At 37.9% G+C, this 18,457-nt stretch overlaps 2 long non-coding RNA genes across 4 annotated transcripts in view; one reads left to right on the forward strand and one right to left on the reverse strand.

The window, feature by feature from the left end:
- Positions 1-997: 997 nt before the first annotated feature.
- The window catches only part of LOC125184608 (uncharacterized), a 29,260-nt gene continuing 11,800 nt past the window's right edge, over positions 998-18,457 (reverse strand). The window contains exon 3 of the long non-coding RNA XR_010830590.1: positions 998-1,133. This is a non-coding gene — a long non-coding RNA (uncharacterized lncRNA). The remainder of the gene's footprint in view (positions 1,134-18,457) is intronic.
- On the forward strand, positions 3,085-16,898 carry LOC106030696 (uncharacterized). Of its 3 annotated transcripts, none has more exons than XR_007168902.2 (6): positions 3,085-4,128; positions 6,041-6,270; positions 7,404-7,475; positions 9,347-9,503; positions 13,452-13,532; positions 16,254-16,898. It is a non-coding gene; the product is annotated as an uncharacterized lncRNA (long non-coding RNA). The 3 variants fall into 3 exon arrangements; XR_001203896.3 differs by lacking the exon at positions 16,254-16,898 and having other exon boundaries at positions 3,085-3,688; positions 3,937-4,128; positions 13,452-14,307; XR_007168901.2 differs by lacking the exon at positions 16,254-16,898 and having other exon boundaries at positions 13,452-14,307.

The raw sequence follows: 18,457 nt of genomic DNA on the forward strand, positions 1-18,457 counted from the left end.
TAAGAGTTTGATATGAATCGGGCATGGGGACCTGACTGTTAAGTGGTGCGTTATCTAGAAAGCATGGTATGTAATTTATTTCAAATTGATATCTATATGCTGGTTTTATAAGCTATGAGAAAACATATGATAAACAATCTAACAGAAAGTTAGTGTTACAGATGAAAAATATCTGACGACATGAAGTTTGATAGTATTAACTTAGTCAAACACTTATTTAATGCAGACTGGAATAACAGACTGAGCACATAACAGGTGTCATATAATTACAGAATTTTTCACCTGGTGCTGTATACAAGGAATAGCTCCACATTTACCACACCATCAAACTATGATTTCAACAGAATTCTTTGTCTGAGATTCAGCTGGCCAAGGTGGATCTGACTCCGTAATCTAGATTTTTCAGGCATTTAGGCAGGGAGAGGCAGGCCCACAATTTGCTATTTTCGATCATTTCTGGTTTTAGTGGGAGCATATTTTATTTTTGTCTTACTGTTTGCGTATGCATCCATATGTACTTTAATAATAACAGTAGTCAAATTAATCAAAAAGGTTTAAAAAAATCACTTTGGATTATATATTTAATTACTCTTTTACAACATTATCATTAAATTACAAACACTTTGTGTTTGGTTTTTTTTTTAATTATTTTTATTTTTGTTAAGGCATGCAGTCAAAATAAATCAATTGCACCCCATGACCAAAAGACATGTTAGATGACATTTTTCTTAATAATCTCCTGTCTTTTATAAAGTCACTCCCCCAAAAGTTTGACCTTCTTTACAATCCAGAATGTAGTTAACTGGTAGCAAAGTCCTGTTTTGTATATGAAGCCTATTGAAATGAGATGACTAACACTCTATTTCTTAAATTAAGAAATAGTCAAATGAGATCCTTACCTGAGCAGAAGTGCAGTCTTAATAACATTGACAGACAACTTGTTAGAAGTTGGTAGCATCTACTAAAATAACAGCTTGGCTGGTTTACAAAGTCACCCTTATTATCGAGCTTTAAGTTCTTGCTCATGCGAGGTGCTTCCATGGTCTTTCTTTCCCATGGCAGTGGTAGTAGAAAGGGTTCAGTATCAGTTAGGTTTAAACTCCAAGTGCAATATGAGAGACTATGTCTTAGCTCTGTTCAGGGGAGAAGAATGGATATATATGGAGTTATTATTAATTCAGCATTCAATTTGAATCAATGACAATGAAGGGCCATAAAGTTTTATATAGAAGAAAAAGAAAAGAAAAAAAAAAGAAAAAGAAAAAAAACTGTTCTGACATTGTTGAGATGTTTTCAGCAAAAAATGAGTTATATTTCTTTTCATTTTATTACTGTTGTCATATATTTAAGAGGAGGGAATAGTAAGCAGGAAGGGAGGAAAGGACTTTTTAATGCAAGTGTTTGCTTTGAAATCAGAAACATTAAATCACAGAACAAAAGAAAATACATAAGCTATAATGTGTAGAGTCTGAAATACCACATGACTGGTGAAGAAGAGTCCAAGCAGACTTAGTGTATCTCCAACAGCTGGCAAGTGAAAATGATAGCCATGAAAGAGAAGGTAGATAAAAGACAGGGAGCTGCTAATAGTAAACATGCAGAACTGACATTTCTTCTAATGTGACAAGCAAAGAACAGACAAGCTCTGAATAACAAAAAATAGTCTTATATATATATTTTTGGTCTTTTCTTCCAGGCTGACACGTTTTCATCACTGTCAGAAAACCAATGAGACAGCAACCTTGCAAAATACCAGATTTCTCTGAAGACATACTGAATACTGATGACCTTTAAGGAGAGCTTTCACAACTTGTTAAAATGAGTCTATAGAGAGAAACATGAGAGGGGATGGGGGAAAGCACTGACTTATGCTTCCCAATTTATGTTTGATAGCTGAAATACAACATCTCAATCTAAATATTGCCTTCCAAGTCAGTATTGAAAACAGGACTTGTTCATTAGAAAGCTCTTCAGGCTGATTTCTTTAACAGCCTCTATCATTATAATATCTTATTGATCCATAGTTTGTAATGTATTTATCTTTACGTCTTTGCCCAAGGGAAGGGAATGCCATGTCCCATCTCTATGTCTGTGCATGGAAAAGGGAAGCACAGAAAAGACAAAAGTCCTCAGTATTTGGTGTCTAAATCTCATATAACTTCTGATTTCAGTAAGAATCTAGATATCTTTGAATAGCTAACCTGAAGCAATTTGCCAACTATCATACAGGATGCTTATAGTTAAATTGTAAGGATCTACATGATCACTACGTGATCCTTAGAAAGGAGCCCTAGCCATAGGGATCTCTATAATCAGAAGTCCACTTCATGTTGGAGATCCAGACACAGACGTTACATAGCTGTGAATGTAGCACAATCAGCCTCCACCACCGCAGTTGAAGCTGGCCCAAGTCTCTCAAGGAATGAGAGATTTATCATTCCAGGAAGCCTGGGAGTGAACACACAAGAGGGAACTTGATTCTCCACCACATCAAAGAAATGACTTGAGTATGATAGAAGAAGGGAGGCACGAGGAATATTTGTTTCAGAGACTATTTATGCATTTTTCAGTTAAAAAAAAAAAATGGTGCATAAGCAGCAGGAACAGAGACAAGAACCTAGGGCTATGTTTCTGCATGGGAATAGTACTGCTGCAACTGCAGCCTATTTGTTGTTTCTCTTCCTATTGCTGTCCAAGCTATGCAGCGGTTCAGTCTATAAAGATGGAAAATGTCCAATTCTCACTTAAACAGCTCAATAACGATCAGAAATTCCACCTTAATAGCTAAAAGCTGAGCTTTCAGCTAGTGCTATACTCAGCATTTGTCTATCTGTCTCTGTGAATTTAAGGGTTGCTCAATTTCTGCTCATTTTACCAGTGTTAAGTTCACTGGCTATTTTTTTATTTTATTTTTTAATTATCATTTGTCTTTACTGGAGCAATATCTGGGAATAAACTTAGCTTATCCATTATTGCAATTACTTTAAATGCCAGAAAGGCCCTGAAGCAAAGAATCATCATTTTTGTTCTACAACATTATCGCAATGCATGTTCATTCTATGGACATTCAATATATATTTCAGATGATTAGCTATTTCGGATTGATCCATATATTCAGGTGATTAACTAAGAGCAGCTATTACCTGCTTTCCCCCACCCCTGAACAAGTTAAATTTTACCCCAAATTAGGTTTTACTAAACAGCATATATGTTAGTTATGCAATGCTGCAGAGTTGCACACCCCTAGATATTTAGCAAGATTCTTGGCAGGTTTCATTTGTGCACAAGTGACTCCATGCTGAGGACCTCTGAGGAAGGAACGAAAGGACTCCAAGGCTACCTGCGAAGCAACATGGGACCAAGCCAGTGGAGATGGCATGGTCGATGATCCTTGTGGGTCCCTTCCAACTTGGATATTCTATGATTCTATGTTTTGGGCCTTTAAAAGAAGGGAAAACCTCCAAAGATATAAGGCAAAGAGAAAAGATCCGGCCATTGCAGCACTGAAGAACTCTCCATGTGATCAATCTTCTTTTAAGGATTTTATATCAAAAAAGTCTTAAGGAATTTTTAAAAATTACTTAAATTCTGGAGAGAAAGGATTAAGGATGAAGGAACTTGTGAAATAGGAAGAGCAAATGATAACTCAGTCTTGTGAAGGAGAAGGATCACTGTGTTATTCATTCGTGTAAGTCAGACATTCAATATGAAGTAGAGGTTTAGACTAACTCCTCAGAAAACTTTGTCAGTCCAAAATTACTTATATCTCATCTACATTTAGTTTGTATGGATCTTTTGCAGCCAGATGTTGATTATCTGGTTCGATGAAGGAAGTATAAAACTAACAATTACCTGCCTTGCTGTTGACAGCAAAATTTATGGCTCATGATTTTGTGAATGGAGTTAATCGATTTTTTTTTATTTTTTTTTTAATAGGAGGGAGAGTGCTACTGAGCTTTGTGGAAATGAGGTGAGCACTACTAAGACAGAAAAGTGATTCTCCATCAAGCCTTCCAGAGGATATTTCTGAGAGAGGATTTATACAAGCTATGTTGATTTACCTTACAGATGCCTGCCTTGGTGCGTCTGTACTAAACATGTCACTTTGTTCTCTATTTTGTTAAAATGGTAAGTCTTTATCAAAACAAGCTGAGCTTTAAATCAGGGGGGGTGGAGGAGAAGCCTTGCATACTTCTGCTCTGGAGCTTTTGTAACAGTGCATATCAGACTGAAGCAAAAGATAATACCTACTTCAGAATGCAGCAGGCTGGAGAAAATCCTGCTCCACAGCTTTGAAGAGCAGACTGCTACAGAAATTCTTAGGATGAGCCAATGGCAGCGAATCCAACAGTAGCATGAAAAGCATGGAAGCACGTCTTTTCACAAAGAGACATATCTAATTTGACTTAAGATAGCTACGTAAAATTCTACCTATAATCCAGTCACTCAACTTCCCATATTGTCAGCAGAGACCTACATGTTCTTCTAGAGTGCAGTGCACCTGAATCATGCTTTTCATGTCTCTATTTTTTGCTGCTAACTACACAGTACATAATCAGTTCAGGTACAGATATGTAAATTGTAGTCAGTCTGGACAGATGATGTCAGCTACTGCAGAGTGTAGGAGCATATTGAGGAAAAGGTACCTCATACACTGTCTGCTGTAATAGCACTGAAAAGCACATTAAACATACTTGAATATTTATGCTAACATTTTAACATATGTAACTAAACTGAGCTTGTAAAAAGTTTTATAAAAATTGTCCAGTGTTTGATGAGTTTGATATTTAATTGTCACCAGTGTGCTACAAAAAGCCTGAATCCATTTTGGCCTTCACAAAAGTCTGAAATAAAAGTTAAAGTTTTATTTGGGACCCTCCAGATAAAGCAATACTTAAAGCATATAGTCCTGGGCATGAAAATAATAAGGTATCTAAACCTAATCATGTCTGCCCCTGAAAATGTGAGAGAAGCTGAGGAGTAGCAGCAGAAAGTGACTGCAAATGTATGTCGGTGCACTGAAAAATTCCACAAAGCAGACTCAATTCAGGGCAGTAATAGATTGACCTATTTGATGACCTGGCTTCAGAAAAACACAGACAGGCTGTCACCTAGCTATAAAATAGGCAGCAAGAAGTAGTTCATTCAAAATGGGAAACTGTTTCTATCTGAAGCTCCTAGATAGTTGTCATCACTGGTAACTTCCCTCCTTTAATTTCCTGAAGTCTGTTGGACAGAACTGAAAAAGCAAAGTGAGATGCTTAAAGTTAGAAGAGGCAATAACACCTTCAAAGATTGGGTAAGGCAGAGAAACTTCCACAGAAAAAAAGATTAGCAGAAATCAACAAGGCAATAATAAGTGAGCTCAACAGCAACTTAAGAAATCCAAAGTTTTTCTTAATGAAATCCTGTGACAAGACTGAAGTGAAGGATTGCAGAGAAGGAAAAAAGTGTTGCATATATTTTCAGATCCATGAAATTACAGTTATTCTACAGGTTCTTCCTGATTAAAAGATGAGAAAGAGGATAGACCTCACTTATCACACATTAAGCATCATGGGGGAGGGAAAAGAGATTTTTAAAAGATTTTGTAGTACTAAGAACTGTAACCCCTGCCAATATTAAAAGAATTAAACTGAAGTTGGTAGTGTTTGGGAGCTCTTAAAATGTGTGGATAGAAGCTTATTTTCAAACCTATTTAAGGCTAGGTGGAAGAAAGGAAGAAAAAATGCTTTACTAATGATCACATAGATCTTTCCCACGTCTAGTTGTATGACTTGATGATTTGTCATAATGAAGTAATGATAAATGAGAAGAAAAAGTAGGAAATATAGTAGTTAAGCATCAGCTGCATGGAGTGAGCCCAGTGGCACAGTATGCTAATGATAAAACTATGTTCAAGAGAATTTAAGCTGCTGCCACCAATACAGCATTACTATTTGATAAGTATCATAAGAGGACAAAACTTTGTTGGTGTTTGACAGTAATGAAAGATTCAGTTCTAAGAATCTGACATAAAACTATCACTTCCATACCCTAGGAAACAGGAGTGCATGTGGGCATTGAATTGCACTGTGATGCTGCTGCTGAGCCACAGCACTGTTCCTCAGGGAGGCTGTTCCTCATGGGGGGTCAGCTCTGTTGTACACAAAGCCACACCACGGTAATACAGTCCCCGTGGCTACAGGACACAGAGAACGAAGAAAACATGAACCACGAACAGAAAGACACTGCCCTACATCTGAACAATGTTTCATTGCAGTTCTCTGGGTATGTATGTTGACATATAAACACACATGTTTATGGATGTGTCTGTGTAAACATACGTATGTACTCTGAGGTTTGGCAGTTTTTGCAGGTGAATAAACACTTTGCATTTTTTGCCGTAAGGAAATGGCGTACAAATTGATGTATAGCTAAATGATCTGAACATAATTAGGGTAATCTGTAAATTAGCAAATGCCCATGTAATAAGCACCTATATTCTCAATAGTACTTTCACAGTACATATTGAGCCAGCAGTTCTAAAAATAGGCAAATTGTTAATATTCTTCTTTCCTGACATCTCACTTTTGGCTACAGAACTGCAGCCTTGTTCTTGCACTCTCCTGAAGAATAAGGTGGTAGTATGTCTTGTGGAATAGAGCAGTGTTAATATTGCCTCAAGAAGAGTCTAAAGCTATGCCTTTGTTTACTATGTTTTCAACATATTTTAAATGCTGACTTCAAATGCTGTCCCAGCACCCCTGTAAAATTTAAAAAAATATAATATTTGTAGTTTGAACGTGATACCAGATGTGATATCTATGCCTGGCTTGGAGAAAATTCATGGTGACTTCTGGAAAGCCACCATTTCATAGTACACCATAGGTCTTACCTTCACTTTATTACTTCCAGTCTCAGAATGATATTGATGGACTAGTATTTATGATATAACACAGACTACAGTTACATCTACATTTCTCAGGACAGTTTGACTTATTTCTTCCCCAGAGCTGTAAAAAGGCAGGAAAAAATATTTCTGGAAACTTCTTTCGATTTTGTTACTCCTTCACAGCACTCAATATTGGAAGTTGAAAGATGCCTGGTATGTTAGCAGTTCCAGGGTAGGATTGAACAGTGATAAGCTCTCACAAAAGACAAAGGATAACCTCTGTCTTTTAGTATCTGGGTAATGAGGCCACTTAAATTCAAGATTCACTTTCTGGAAAGTTAAAATGAACTCCAGGGGTAGCTTTTTGAAGTGTCTTGTGTCATGATTCATTTTAAGGAATGACTGAATTTGGATAAAGAGACAAAGGATCTGTCTCTCTGAGGTCAGCTGAGAGATTTAAATTAAGTCAGTGTCTTCTTCACTAATTTTGAACATTGCCTAAAACAATCCTCCTGTGTGATATTTACAGGAACTGGTGCTACTATTTAAGATACTGAGATGTGAGGTCCTTATTCAAAAGAATTCAGTACTGACAGTCAAGGTAAGGACCAGCAAATGGACACATGAACAAACAATGTTCTTCTGAAGTGCCTTTGGGTACAGTGTTATAACCCATCACTAAGCAGAAATGGAAGTCACAAACACCAGACACACAAAACCAGAAAAGCCATCCTTTTGCCACTGTTACAGCAATTATCTATTAATTTTTTAAACTTTGAATAAACTTATTCATCTCAGTGTAGCCCCGATAGTTCAATACAACTGCAAGCTCCACTGGGATGCCTGTGCAGGAATGGCTGGGTGTCATCTGATGGGATGACAGCACAACAGCTTGAAAATTCAGTGAATTAATCACATTTCTTTCCATCAACAGCAGTGTTTTGGCTTATTTTTCACATCCTATGGCACAGAAATGCTAATATGAGCCAGCATATTTAATTGCCATTGAAAAGTAACCTCTGGTAATAGATATTATTCCTACCCTCAGATATGTTTCCCCTGACTTCATTTGGGCTAATGCACGTATGACAGAATACCAGTGTGCCACTCCCTTGAATTTCCTTAACATCTGACCTCACACAGCTGTTTATTATTAAGAGACATTTGCCACTGCTGTGCATGTTGCCATACTCTGTCTCCATATTCAGCATATTTTTATCCCAAATACTCAAATTTACAAATAAGCTAAAAATGAATGCCTTGCGTCAGCTTTAATTTTATAATGCAGTGACCCATTCTACCACTGTGTAATAACAGGTCCCACTGTGACAATTAAAACAAATCACCCTACAGAATATGTCATTAGGTACATTCACGCCTCATCAGTAACTGAATTGTCTTTTATGATATATTTCAAGAAAAGGTATGTAACTTTAGCCTGCTTTCCCCAAAGCACAACATGATTTATAACAAATCTCCCATCTTCTCAATTTACTAGGAAAATGAAATATGGATGAAATGAAACAAAAACCCTAATTAAGAAATAAAATAGCTGTTTGCCACTAAATAAAACACAAGTGTGTAGATAATTTTGAACCAACAACAATTGATCTAAAATGAAACTAAGTTCCCAGACACTACTGCAGCTGTTCTAAGTTCTTCTGTTTTGAACAAATGAGAACCAGCAAGAAATCAGTAGAAAAATGACCTCTGCTAGCTCATATCATGATGCTGATCATTTTACCTAATTTGTGAACCTCTTTTACAATGTAGATCTCAACCCATCAGGTGACATTACCAAGACTGTCAGGATGGCATGCAGTTTCCTCCGAGCCTAATCCTGTCTCTATGAGCAGTGCTCTGCATGTAGCAAAAACATAAAATCTAATACCCGGTACCAACAGTACTATCAACTTGTCAGTGCTTTTTAGGAAGGGTTAAACTAGCCCTCTGCCAGATCTTTATTTTCTCACTGCTGGGAGTACTTGGAATTGGAGTGTTTTAAGTGAACTATGTTTTCATTTGTATATTTTAGTAAGCTGCCTCCAAACTCTTTTTGTGTTCCCGAGTGGGTAGGACACTTGTGGTTGAGATTCATCTCATTAACTTTAGACATCTACAGTGTAGACATCTACATCTGAACTAGACACTGGAGACTTACTTTGTAGTCAACAGAGAGAGATAAACTCTTTTAAACGGGGATTCAGCTGACCTACTTGAGTCACTTGGTAACAGGGCACCCATTAAGACAACCAGTTCACGATTAGATGAGTACATTTAGGTGTCTACACTTGGTCAGATGAATCCCACAGAGAGTTCAAGACCTATATCTAGGTGCTTTTGTAAATTGGTCAGTGGGGAGATAAAGGAATGTTTTGCTCCTCTGCATCCTGTAACTTGCAAACTCAACCACTGTACTGTATCTTTTGGATTTTTTTTTTCCTTTGCCTGAAACCCATACCATGCTGGTAGGAACTCAGGTACATGCTCTGTAGAATGGTCCCCAAGTGAGCCGAGGACAAGATCCTACTTGTCTTCATGGGATAATACTGAAGGCTAACAGCATTTTCCTGGTCCGTCACTACTGTTCCACAAGACAGTTCCTGAGAACCATCCCATCTGCAGACCGGTAAGTACAGGCTGGAGTCACACCCGTATAACCCATGCTCTAGATGCTCTTGGACTGAATACTTAACATGCAATCCATGAGCTCTCACAGCATATCCCTTCCAGCTCTTGGCCCTGGCTCATCTATCTCATGTATGTCCACCATACAGCTAAATAAAAACATCATACGATGGGTGAGCAATTGGCTAACGGGCAGGGCCCAAAGGGTTATGGTAAATGGGGCTGCGTCAGGCTGGCGGGCGGTCACCAGTGGGGTCCCTCAAGGCTCCATATTAGGGCCGGTACTTTTCAATATTTTTATAAACGATCTGGATGTAGGAATAGAAGGTATTTTGAGCAAGTTTGCTGATGACACCAAACTTGGAGGAGTTGTGGACTCGAATGAGGGTGGAAAGGCCTTGCAGAGGGATCTGGATAGGTTGGAGAGCTGGGCGATCACCAACCGCATGAAGTTCAATAAGAGCAAGTGCCGGGTCCTGCACCTGGGACGGGGAAACCCTGGCTGCACGTACAGACTGGGCGATGAGACGCTGGAGAGCAGCCTAGAAGAGAGGGATCTGGGGGTCGTGGTAGACAGCAAGTTGAATATGAGCCAGCAGTGTGCCCTGGCAGCCAGGAGGGCCAACCGTGTCCTGGGGTACATCAAGCACGGCATCGCTAGTAGGTCAAGGGAGGTGATTGTCCCGCTCTACTCTGCGCTGGTGCGGCCTCACCTCGAGTACTGTGTGCAGTTCTGGGCACCACAGTACAAAAAGGACATGAAACTGTTGGAGAGTGTACAGAGGAGGGCTATGAAGATGGTGAAAGGCCTGGAGGGGAAGACGTACGAGGAACGGCTGAGGTCACTGGGCCTGTTCAGCCTGGAGAAGAGGAGGCTGAGGGGAGACCTCATCACAGTCTACAACTTCCTCGTAAGGGGGTGTCGAGAGGCAGGAGACCTTTTCTCCATTAACACCAGTGACAGGACCCGCGGGAACGGGGTTAAGCTGAGGCAGGGGAAATTTAGGCTCGACATCAGGAGGGGGTTCTTCACAGAGAGGGTGGTTGCACACTGGAACAGGCTCCCCAGGGAAGTGGTCACTGCACCGAGCCTGTCTGAATTTAAGAAGAGATTGGACTGTGCACTTAGTCACATGGTCTGAACTTTTGGGTAGACCTGTGCGGTATCAAGAGTTGGACTTGATGATCCTTAAGGGTCCCTTCCAACTCAGGATATTCTATGATTCTATGATTCTATACACAGTTCACATGCTCTGTCTTACTGTCCTACACAAGAGAACTACCTGGCTCTCACACCTGCTCTCCAATGCCTTGTACAGCAGGAGAAGGGGAGGAGGGGACCTGAACCAGGATAAGTATGTTAGATTACAGTTATCACATCACCCAATCAACCACCAATGTCACTACCTGTCTGTCTCCCCTGCAACAGCTCTACTAGGTATGATGTCTCAATAAATAAATAAATAAATAAATAAAACTTGCATTATAATCTTTAATTAGGCTCTCCCCATTGGATTGGATTTCCTGGCCTTTCTATGAACAAGCCACAGGCCATTCTGCAAAGATTGAAAGGAAAGTAAATCAAAACTGTGACACTTTTCCCCTTTCACATCTGTGCATCTCTTGCTCTTCCTAAAAAGAGGCAAACTAATAGGTAGTCTGTCAGTGACCTAACTAATAACTAGATTTACATTTCTGTACCTTTGGATAGATTCATTTAATTCCTTTTAAAACTCTGATTCTTACTGCAGATAAGCCATCAGTGTGTTTAACAGGATATTAAAAGTAGAAAGCAAGTGTGGAATAGCAGGTTCATTAGACAACACTTATTCCAAATGTGGAAGCTGAACACCAGATGCCGTTTTGCATAATAAAAGCAGTCAGTGATTAGCCCTTAGAGGTCTGTGATCCCTGAATAATAAACCATTTTTCAACCTTGCCTGTTATTTTTCTCCCTTCCCCTAAATTTTCAGCTTTAGGACTAGTATATTTTAATAATCACATAAACCAAATGTGACTTGTAATTCTTGATACTGTTTTAAAATTAAATGTGATTTTCCAGTATTTATTCAAAATGGGGAAAAAAATCCTCCAACAAACAACTGCTTATAGGAATAATGAAAATTTGGGACCCACTGAAAAAATAGAAAATAGGAATTCAGTCTCTAAGTAGAAGAAGAAGAAAGGCTTGTATGTTGGGCCTCCCCATCTGGTATAAATCCAGAGGGAGCTAAGAATATGCAATCACCGTCAGGCTCTCCTGACTTTGAATCCCAGTTAAGGAAAATGGAGAAACCAATTCTTTAGTTCCAGGGAAGATATTATAAACATTATCCTCCCTGAACCCAAAAAAAGGGAGTTTAGGCACACAGGTTACTGATTTCTTTGAAAAATAGTGACTTTCACATATGTTTCATCAGCTTTTAATTCAGGAGTGGGAAACAGCAGACATGGGATGATCGAGTCTGGATGATTTGGCTCTTAAGCACTTAGATCAGCTTCTGGACATACCCAGGTCCATCTGCTGCGAGAGCATGTATCTTGCACAGCAGACTTTCACTTGATTCTTCTTCCATATGAGGACAAAAGTGAGAATCATACGTGGGGAAAAGGTGCCAGTCTTCAAAAAGAGCAAAGCAATTGGTTGAGTGGAAGAGAAAACTGTCACAAAAGTTAAAAAAAAAAGTTAAAAAAAAAAAAATCCTCCAGGACATGGTAGCTGCTGGGATACCTCAGTGCAGAAGTTTTATTTTAGTCAGTATGTCTTGTTTGCTGTTTCTAATGAGCAGTGCTCATTTCAGACTGATGCCATGAACAAACAATCGTAAAAACACAGAGAGAAGAGCACAAGCTCATGGGAAGACCTTATTATGTTACCCTTTTAAGTTTCTGCATTACAAGAACTAAAGGTTCAAAGCAATTATGGACAAATAGAAACATACTGCAGCAACAGATTTGGTACAATCATTTGAAAGCCAGTAAGTATTTTTGTTTTAGTGACAGTTATCTGTAGTCTGTTGTGTCTACAAGCTGGTGGCAAGACACTAGAACAAACTTACCCGCCCATCTGGTGCCTGGAATGAAGCATTTCTGTGCTTCATGTTATTACAGCCAAGGCTGAAAGCAAGAAAACCTCCTGTGGTTCTGACGATGCTTCCATGGGAGGTCACAAGGGTTGTCAAGCTAATAGGAGTTATAATAATATTTTAATGGCTGATGGGCATTTCTTGCATATAAATTTATGTGTGTGCATGTATGTGTGCACATAAATATATAATTGAAGAATAAACCCAAGGTGGCTGTTACCCTTTTAAGAGGAGGAAATTTGGTAAGAAACAGAGACCTTTTTTTTTTTTTTTTTTTTTCACTGTATCACATTATTTTGCTATTCTTTTGTTTGGGATGCCTTCTTCATTAAGGTACTGTAATAGAGTAAATAAAATAAAGTCCCAGTTTTCAACTGATGCTAAACTTTTGCTGAATTTGTTCACGCTGTGCTTTACCTCCCAAACATATTTCCACTACCTTTGTTTCAGCAGCATCCATACACCTATTTACTCTTAAATTGGTGACTAGATATTAGAGCCTGTAATAGAAGTATTTCAGGTATCAGCAATAAAAGAAAACATAATTACTAGTACAATAGCACTGTCTATAATTTTATAATTTACACGGTTTCATATTTTCCTGTATGTTTGCAGTGCAAACTAATAGCAATTCTCTCTCAGAGTAAATTGCCATTAAACTTGGTCTCATTGTAAATCATAATGATAAAAGTGGAAAACAAGGCTATAGCAGAGTACAAGGGCTAAAACAACATATTATCATATGCTTAATGTCATAAAATGTGTTGATGCCTTTTGTTTGTGTTTTAATTCCATGTTAAAGCTTTTGTGTTGGCAGGTAGCACCAGGTGGCACTGTTACATAATCATCTACATTTTTTTTAGCAGGAGAACAAGGTCTCAGTGTTGGGAAGACATGCTTCAACCAGGGGGCGGGTGCTAGGTTTTATGGAAGAAGAAGCTGAGGTAAGCAGCAGAGAGTTTTGCTTTGTACATACACATTCCTTTCATTATAATTTTTATATTCAGTAATAAATTGTGCAGATTTACCCCCAGGCAATAACAGGAAACCTAAAATTTTCAGAAAGCAGCATTTCCAGCACACTGTTTGTAAGTAACCCTGTTCAAGGACTTGTGAATGTCTAAATAAAACAAGACTTACTAATGTTTACCCAGTTGCTATACCAAAGTATTCTACATTAATAACCAGTTCTTCCAAAGCCCCAAATATTTGATATTGACAGAAAGATGAAAAATGGAACACCACCACAATGGGATTATGAGATTAATTCCATCACTTGGAGTTATTTGAACACACATTACTGTTAGTGAGGAGCCCCTCTGAGGTCTTGGGTCATGGCATACATGCACTGGTGTGGCAGGGTTGGTCTGACTGCAGGGTTGAGTCATTTTGTGATGCTGCAACCCAGCTGTGATTACTACTGTAGGAAAAGAATACAAAACCTAATAGAGCAGTGGTGTGCACATGTATTTGCAGACCTAATAGGACTATAAAATTCTCTAACATTAAATAGTTGAACTGTTATCTGAGCAGCTGTTACTTATGCTTCTTCGAGATTTAAAATGTCTTCCCACTCTCTTGTTATATGCTAAAGAGCTACTGACATTGCTGGGGGTCCCTTCCAAAGACTCCTGCATTAACAGCACATAGCCCACTCCGGAAAGTGATGTGTATCTTCTGAGAACCCATTAGAAATGTTTTGTGGTACTGAATACTAACACTGAGAGCTTTCAGTTTCCCAGTTCTGAGGATTGTCACAGCTTTGATTTTACCACTTGCAGTTACATCAATTTCAATACAATCTTTCTTAAAAAATAAGTGAAAGTTCTTTTTTAAAAAAATCACTACAATTAAAAACATTATTAATGTTACAAAACAAAACAAACAAACAAAAAAACAGGGAAAAAAATAATAGATATCAACTGATACTTACCTCACTCACACTGACAGCATGAAAAGATGTTCTACCTTTCCATTATCTGTTTTGTACATCCTTCAGGTGCTTTCCTAGGTAGGAATTCAGTTCTTGTGGGAATTTTCCCTGTTAGAGAGTACCCCAGCCTGGGAAAGAAGCTTATCTTTATATCCTGTTCCTTTTTTTTTTTTTAATCTTTTTTTTTTTTCTCTCGAGGCAGTGATAGTTGTATTTTGACTTAATACAAGTTAGTTTAAGCAAGTCATCAAGGTTGAATACTCTTTCTTCTTAGGTAGAACAGTTCAAATTCTGTGTTGAGTCTCCTCATGTGCGGAACTTCATTTTTCATTCAACTCCTACAACTTGGCACAATTTATGCAGCTATGAATTTTATATACTCACTACTGGTTCCTATTTGAGATTTGATGTTTCAGTATTTATTGTTTTGATTTGGTAATGACTTTGGGGTGCCAAAACTATGTCTTTGGGTACACTATGACAAGAATTCTTCTCAAATAATGTATGACATTTAACAAAATGACATGTTGCAAATATCACTTGAGTCAACCACTTAACTAAAATGACAGCTCAGAAAAGGTGAAGGTGAACGTGAAGGTGAAGGTATATTAATTAACTACCAAGGTATCTCTGAGACACTAGTAGATACGGAATGATGATGAGTAAGTAACGTGGGAGTAGAGAGAATACATAAAACTGCCTTGGTAAAATTTGTCCCCATTCCTGGATTACATGAGATTCATCAGCTTTAAGGAAATGATCTAAACTATGAGCGCCAGTCAAGCCAGAGAAATTCCTGTCAGATAATACAGGTCATGATTACTTTTTATTTCCATCAGTAGAACTGAGGTTTGGCTCCACTTGACTCTAGATTTCTATGATTCTATGATTTACAACCATCCTATTAAAGCCTGAAAGTTGGGGTAGTAGGGCATGCCTGAGTATCACTGCAAGAAGAATGGTACTTAAAATACCTTCTACCTAACAGCGTCTCTGACTGTTTATTGATCTGAAGACAAAGCTCTAAAAAAATAATAGAAACAACCATGTGAATGTTTCTCAGATGCTTTACAATCCACCAGTAAAATTAAACATGGTGTTCAGGTTAAACGAAATTTAAGGTAGGATTCAAGGGAGTAGGATTCAATTTGGAGTAGGATTCAATTGTTAACAACTAAGTTGTTAACCATTTTCAGGAAATGCTGAATCTCATCCAAAAATGTAGGACCTGATAAAATATATGGCAGACAAAGACAATGGAGGAGAGAAAGCTGAGGAGAACATCAAAACAAAAAAGGGAAAAGGAAAACCATAATTAATGATTCCATGAAGAATTCCAGTCCAAGAAACAAAACACCTCATATTCTTTCTCCCTGCGTCAGTCTAAGGTTTCTTAGTACTTGCCTACTTGTCATACATAGTCACCCCATTAAAACATAAACAGACATCATCTCTCTTTGCCATACTGGAAAAACATCAATATCATTAAAAGTCACTTTTCTAATATTCATCATAGTAATGCAGCAAAACAAGTCAAATCATATTGCAGGTATTCAATCTTCTTTCCCTTTTCCCAAAGCTGGAGTTCACATTATGAACTCTCACTTGTCAATACTTTGATCAATTTGATCATAGTGTGGAAATTCTGTACCTGTATGTAAAATCATTAAAAGTTTTACCAAAAAAAGAACAGATAAAAATCTTCCCTTTTCATGGTGGGTGTTTTATGCAGTATGCCAGAGTGGAGCTGAACAAGTGCATGACGCTCAGTGCATGACAGGACCCATGGGTGGCCATCCTTGATCTCCCTGCGTACTTGTCCTTTCCTGATGCATCTCCAATCAGACAGAATGAGCAGAAATGTGAGATCAGCTGATACTTTTTGAGTCTGGTCGCCTATCTTCTGGATCATATCACATAAGCTATTTTATACTCCTACTACAAAACTCTTAAAAGTGTAAGTCACTGGGAAGAAAAGACACATTGGAGAACAGTTGCAGTGTTGCACTGGCAAGTGTCACAAGTTAAGAGGAAGAATAATCATTTCCTGCGGTACCTGTTATCCCTTAGAGCTCTCTCAACCATGCTTAGCACATAAAATCTGACAAGATTAGAACCTCAGGTGGTATGGCTTCAGGCAAAGGAGAAATTCAGTTACCTGTCAGTAGTAATAATAAAGAGATGAGTGAAACCACCACAATGCTGTCTCTGTCTTTCCCCTGGATTACCTCTCTTTTAAGATGCCCTTATTGAGCAGTTATTCTCTATGTCTACTGATGAAAGGAAAAGTTAATGTTGTGCAAAGAAGAAGCAAGCCTTAAATCTGTTTTATGGGTTGACTAAGTTTCTTTGAATATTTTTATGACATTTTTACTTTTCTGTTTGTTCTCTTTTAAACTGAGCCACAAAAGAATAATGGCTTCCAATGTCATTAGTAGGTATGTGAAACTCAAATGCATTCCTTACTTTTCTCTTGAGTAACTTCCATCTTATATGGTAAATTAAAGGTTTCAGCTGAACCATAGAAATGGTCTACTCCAGCTCCCACTGAAATCAGTCTCATTATCTTCAGGTACTCCTGTGTCAATATCTGTTTTATTTTAATAGAGACTGTAGACTACTTATTTGTTGCAGCCATGCTGAAATGTTACAGCTAAGTCCTGTCGTTTAACCACCTACACTATCATTTTCCAAGAAAACACACGTAATGAATCTAAATATATTCCTTGATAGCTACATTAATACCGTGCTTTTTAACTCAGTCCTGCACTGTATTTTCAGATTAATTTGTTTTCATTTTTCCCAAGTAAATCTCTAAATGTTCTGATTTTTACCCAGTTGGTTGCAAAACATATCATTTCCCATCAAATGGGTTGGTTCTTTTATCTCAAATAAGAATAATAGATAGCAGACCTTCTCCTGTAGATGGTTCAATTATCCTAAAAAGAAAAATGAGAATTCCCAGTTCTTTAAGATGGCAGTATTTTCATCTTATAAGAGTTTTTTTTTGTGAATTTTTGGTTTTGTAGTATAACTACATTGCAGCACTGAGTGACAGGCAGAGAACTAAAAAATGCAATGGCCATATGACTGGTACAGTACATTTACAGCCCTTTGAAATGAAAGTTGTTCTGAAAAAAAAAAAAAAAAGAAAAAAACAGGGAGAAAGATTTCATGATAGAGATCCATGTAGCATGTCCCTACAAGAGGTGAAAGGATTCCTCCAGGTGGAATTTGACACATATCCATTCAAGTTTTTAAATGGTAAGTCTGGTCACTTGCATGTCAAATACACAAAGATAAATAAGGTACATCTTTGATGTAACCCTTAAAAAAAAAAAAAAAGACAGATTGTGGACCACTTAACCAGATGCCACAGGGTCTATGCAGGGCCTCTGTAATCTTGTTTTTGTAACTGCTGCATCTATTAAAAACGAACAGAGGCCAGAATGCTTGTAAATGAGAACATCATCTTCTCAACACAGCCTTGCTTTTGGAACCTTTCCCTTTGCTTATTAGTGAGTGATATCCCTCAGTCATCAATACACTAACATTTTACCAAGATTTTTTTTTATTATTTTTATTTCAGTTTAAAAGCTACCTTTTTGCTTTCTGTTTGGATTCCAGATAGACATTTATGTTATTTCATCTCCTTGAAGTACACAGTACACTGTGATTCTGTGACCTTAAGAGGCAAGTGTAAAAACACAAGTCCTTTGTATGGTATTTTGATGGTAGAACTTTTTTTTTTTCCTAATACTGTTAGATGAATATATGTGGGAAAGCTTGTCAAGATTTAGGCTAGCATATCTGACATTATGATAACTAGTGCAGTGCAAAGCTTTGGCTAAAACACTGCTTCAAATGTGCCAGATTATGTCGGAACAGTTTTAAAGTACACCTGTTTTTGCCTGTTGGCCACGTTGGTTAGTCTTC

This window comes from Anser cygnoides, chromosome 3 (assembly GCF_040182565.1).
Source record: "Anser cygnoides isolate HZ-2024a breed goose chromosome 3, Taihu_goose_T2T_genome, whole genome shotgun sequence".
NCBI classification, from domain to species: Eukaryota; Metazoa; Chordata; class Aves; order Anseriformes; family Anatidae; genus Anser; species Anser cygnoides.